This window comes from Schistocerca serialis, unplaced genomic scaffold (genome assembly GCF_023864345.2).
Source record: "Schistocerca serialis cubense isolate TAMUIC-IGC-003099 unplaced genomic scaffold, iqSchSeri2.2 HiC_scaffold_1115, whole genome shotgun sequence".
Lineage (NCBI taxonomy): Eukaryota > Metazoa > Arthropoda > Insecta > Orthoptera > Acrididae > Schistocerca > Schistocerca serialis.
Genome location: NW_026047310.1, coordinates 12501 through 17500, shown reverse-complemented (window position 1 = coordinate 17500; position 5000 = coordinate 12501). Strand labels below are relative to the sequence as shown.

The 5000-nt window shown below is 52.4% G+C and overlaps 1 non-coding gene across 1 annotated transcript in view; it reads right to left on the bottom strand.

Moving 5' to 3' along the window:
- Positions 1-1168, bottom strand: part of LOC126431851 (small subunit ribosomal RNA) — a 1909-nt gene extending 741 nt beyond the window's left edge. The window contains exon 1 of the ribosomal RNA XR_007577799.1: positions 1-1168. This exon is cut by the window's left edge and continues 741 nt beyond it. This is a non-coding gene — a ribosomal RNA (small subunit ribosomal RNA).
- Positions 1169-5000: the final 3832 nt, after the last annotated feature.

Sequence of the window (5000 nt, the reverse complement as noted above, 5' to 3'; positions counted from 1 at the left end):
CCGAGTCATCGGAGGAACTGCGGCGGATCGCTGGCTGGCATCGTTTATGGTTAGAACTAGGGCGGTATCTGATCGCCTTCGAACCTCTAACTTTCGTTCTTGATTAATGAAAACATACTTGGCAAATGCTTTCGCTTCTGTTCGTCTTGCGACGATCCAAGAATTTCACCTCTAACGTCGCAATACGAATGCCCCCGCCTGTCCCTATTAATCATTACCTCGGGTTCCGAAAACCAACAAAATAGAACCGAGGTCCTATTCCATTATTCCATGCACACAGTATTCAGGCGGGCTTGCCTGCTTTAAGCACTCTAATTTGTTCAAAGTAAACGTGCCGGCCCACCGAGACACTCAATAAAGAGCACCCTGGTAGGATTTCAACGGGGTCCGCCTCGGGACGCACGAGCACGCACGAGGCGGTCGCACGCCTTCGGCTCGCCCCACCGGCAGGACGTCCCACGATACATGCCAGTTAAACACCGACGGGCGGTGAACCAACAGCGTGGGACACAAATCCAACTACGAGCTTTTTAACCGCAACAACTTTAATATACGCTATTGGAGCTGGAATTACCGCGGCTGCTGGCACCAGACTTGCCCTCCAATAGATACTCGTTAAAGGATTTAAAGTGTACTCATTCCGATTACGGGGCCTCGGATGAGTCCCGTATCGTTATTTTTCGTCACTACCTCCCCGTGCCGGGAGTGGGTAATTTGCGCGCCTGCTGCCTTCCTTGGATGTGGTAGCCGTTTCTCAGGCTCCCTCTCCGGAATCGAACCCTGATTCCCCGTTACCCGTTACAACCATGGTAGGCGCAGAACCTACCATCGACAGTTGATAAGGCAGACATTTGAAAGATGCGTCGCCGGTACGAGGACCGTGCGATCAGCCCTAAGTTATTCAGAGTCACCAAGGCAAACGGACCGGACGAGCCGACCGATTGGTTTTGATCTAATAAAAGCGTCCCTTCCATCTCTGGTCGGGACTCTGTTTGCATGTATTAGCTCTAGAATTACCACAGTTATCCAAGTAACGTGGGTACGATCTAAGGAACCATAACTGATTTAATGAGCCATTCGCGGTTTCACCTTAATGCGGCTTGTACTGAGACATGCATGGCTTAATCTTTGAGACAAGCATATGACTACTGGCAGGATCAACCAGGGAGCTGCGTCAACTAGAGCTGAGCAGCCGGCCGCCCGGGAGTGTGTCCCGGGGGCCCGCGCGAACACGCAAGCGTCCGCTCAATTATTCTGCAAACAGGAGGAGGCTGAGCTCCCCTGCACAACACACCTCGAAACCCTCTCAGGTCCCGGCGGCGCGCAGCGCCGTCCTAAGTACTTGGTCGGGTTCGAGAGAGGCGCAATCGCCCGGAGTTAGGCGAGTAGACGCTTTAGGTGCGACCACCCGTGCTCCCAACTGAGCTTGCCGCTGCCGACAGAGGCCCGGGAGCGTGCTGTCGTGGCATTGCCGGCGGGAGACAACACGCGCCACCTACGGTGACCGGCAGCTCCAACGCCAGCGCCACAGAAGGACAAAAGCCCTACTTGGGTGCCGAAGCGAACTCTCCCAGCACAGCGCACGCGCCAACACGTCCGCACAGCTGCGATACAAACCACCTGCGAGAACCGCTGGGGCGACCGAGCAGCAGACGGCGTCGCGGCGCCGAGCGCCGGGCGGCGGCGCATCCTCAGCGCACAAAGTCCTCAATCGGACCAGCACACTGCAGATGGCCACCGCGCTTCGCACCGGGCCCGCGAGGACCTACTTTGGCCGCAAGGCGCCGCGAGCAGGGGGCGCCGGCGCGCAGCTGCGCCGCCTGCCGCGTCCGTCGGCCGGCGCGCCTGCCACCGGCCGCCCCCACCAGCCGGCTGTAGCGCGTGCGCCCACGCACCGCGCTGCCAGCACGCCGGGCGGCCCCCCCTCACCGGCCGGGGACGGTCCCACCCAGCCACCGCCGCGTATCGCCTCACACCCAGATCCCCTTTCACGTTCGTGGGCATGGTGGGTCCCCTTTCACGTTCGTGGGCATGGTGGGTATCCCTGAAACAACCGGTTAATAGCTCGACCGATCGTCGCCAACACTGATTCACCTCTAGCGAGAACAACCGCACCACAACGGGTTACCGGTTGTTCATTTGCGTAACGTCACCAGCAAACGTACACGTCCATCGCCATTTGCAACGAGTATTGCATGCCTGTGTCAGGTGTCACAACACACTACGTCTGCCCACATAGACGCAACAACATGTGCACGCCTAGAGAACACGTGGAAGGTAGACCCCGTACGTATGCGGTGTCCATTGCGCGAACGACTGTCAGCCCGCCTCTGCAGCATGTCGCAGATGTGGAACGCGGTGCAACATGCTATCACGGTGTGTGAGAAGAGACGACTACGTCCGAATACACGCTCCACTACATCAACAGACTGCTCATGCTGATCGCCATCCAGGGCGTCCGTTCCTCCCACACGTCTGTATGGCGTACCACACTGCAATCCAGCTCTTATAGGGAGACGACACGTAGCTGCGTGCACACTATTTGGACTGTATGGTCCGCCGTTGCTAGGCGCTGTCGTCATACGGTCACATGGGCCACGATGTATCATTCAGTACATACGGAGCAATGTGCAGTACAGTTTGTGGGTTTTGCGTACATCGGCGGACAGGTGACAGGCCGTACCACAACGTAGGCTGAGTACGTCGGCATGCGAAGGGCATTGAACATGCAAACTTCTCACCGACCAGCTTGCGAAGGCAGGGGGGAAGGGGGGGGGGCATGTACGTCCTGCTGCTATCCACACTACAGTGTATAGCAGGAGCATGTGGAAAGTCAGCAACACCTGCAAGGTGTTTAACATGACGCGATACACAGGGGACCGGGCAGTGCGAGTAGCGAACTATATTGCGAGGGTTGCGGTTAGGCAACACTACACTACTTTAACGGGTTGCATAACAATTACAGAGCAGGTTCAGCGACAACGTGCGTCAGGTTAAGGCGCAATATAGTTTAGGTTACGGCGCACTTTAGGTTAGGTTAAGGCACATTATAGGTTAGGTTAAGGCACATTATAGGTTAGGTTAAGGCACAACATGGGTTACGTTAAGGCACAACATGGGTTACGTTAAGGCACAACATGGGTTACGTTAAGGCACAACATGGGTTAGGTTAAGGCACAACATGGGTTAGGTTAAGGCACAACATGGGTTAGGTTAAGGCACAACATGGGTTAGGTTAAGGCACAACATGGGTTAGGTTAAGGCACAACATGGGTTAGGTTAAGGCACAACATGGGTTAGGTTAAGGCACAACATGGGTTAGGTTAAGGCACAACATGGGTTAGGTTAAGGCACAACATGGGTTAGGTTAAGGCACAACATGGGTTAGGTTAAGGCACAACATGGGTTAGGTTAAGGCACAACATGGGTTAGGTTAAGGCACAACATGGGTTAGGTTAAGGCACAACATGGGTTAGGTTAAGGCACAACATGGGTTAGGTTAAGGCACAACATGGGTTAGGTTAAGGCACAACATGGGTTAGGTTAAGGCACAACATGGGTTAGGTTAAGGCACAACATGGGTTAGGTTAAGGCACAACATGGGTTAGGTTAAGGCACAACATGGGTTAGGTTAAGGCACAACATGGGTTAGGTTAAGGCACAACATGGGTTAGGTTAAGGCACAACATGGGTTAGGTTAAGGCACAACATGGGTTAGGTTAAGGCACAACATGGGTTAGGTTAAGGCACAACATGGGTTAGGTTAAGGCACAACATGGGTTAGGTTAAGGCACAACATGGGTTAGGTTAAGGCACAACATGGGTTAGGTTAAGGCACAACATGGGTTAGGTTAAGGCACAACATGGGTTAGGTTAAGGCACAACATGGGTTAGGTTAAGGCACACCATGGGTTAGGTTAAGGCACACCATGGGTTAGGTTAAGGCACACCATGGGTTAGGTTAAGGCACAACATGGGTTAGGTTAAGGCACAACATGGGTTAGGTTAAGGCACAACATGGGTTAGGTTAAGGCACAACATGGGTTAGGTTAAGGCACAACATGGGTTAGGTTAAGGCACAACGTAGGTTAGGTTAAGGCACAACATGGGTTAGGTTAAGGCACAACGTGGGTTAGGTTAAGGCACAACGTGGGTTAGGTTAAGGCACAACGTGGGTTAGGTTAAGGCACAACATGGGTTAGGTTAAGGCACAACATGGGTTAGGTTAAGGCACAACATGGGTTAGGTTAAGGCACAACATGGGTTAGGTTAAGGCACAACATGGGTTAGGTTAAGGCACAACATGGGTTAGGTTAAGGCACAACATGGGTTAGGTTAAGGCACAACATGGGTTAGGTTAAGGCACAACATGGGTTAGGTTAAGGCACAACATGGGTTAGGTTAAGGCACAACGTAGGTTAGGTTAAGGCACAACGTGGGTTAGGTTAAGGCACAACATGGGTTAGGTTAAGGCACAACATGGGTTAGGTTAAGGCACAACATGGGTTAGGTTAAGGCACAACATGGGTTAGGTTAAGGCACAACATGGGTTAGGTTAAGGCACAACATGGGTTAGGTTACGGCACAACATGGGTTAGGTTACGGCACAACATGGGTTACGTTACGGCACAACATGGGTTACGTTACGGCACAACATGGGTTACGTTACGGCACAACATGGGTTACGTTACGGCACAACATGGGTTACGTTACGGCACAACATGGGTTACGTTACGGCACAACATGGGTTACGTTACGGCACAACATGGGTTACGTTACGGCACAAATTAGGTTAGGTTACGGCACAAATTAGGTTAGGTTAAGGCACAAATTAGGTTAGGTTAAGGCACAAATTAGGTTAGGTTAAGGCACAAATTAGGTTAGGTTAAGGCACAAATTAGGTTAGGTTAAGGCACAAATTAGGTTAGGTTAAGGCACAAATTAGGTTAGGTTAAGGCACAAATTAGGTTAGGTTAAGGCACGATATAGGTTAGGTTAAG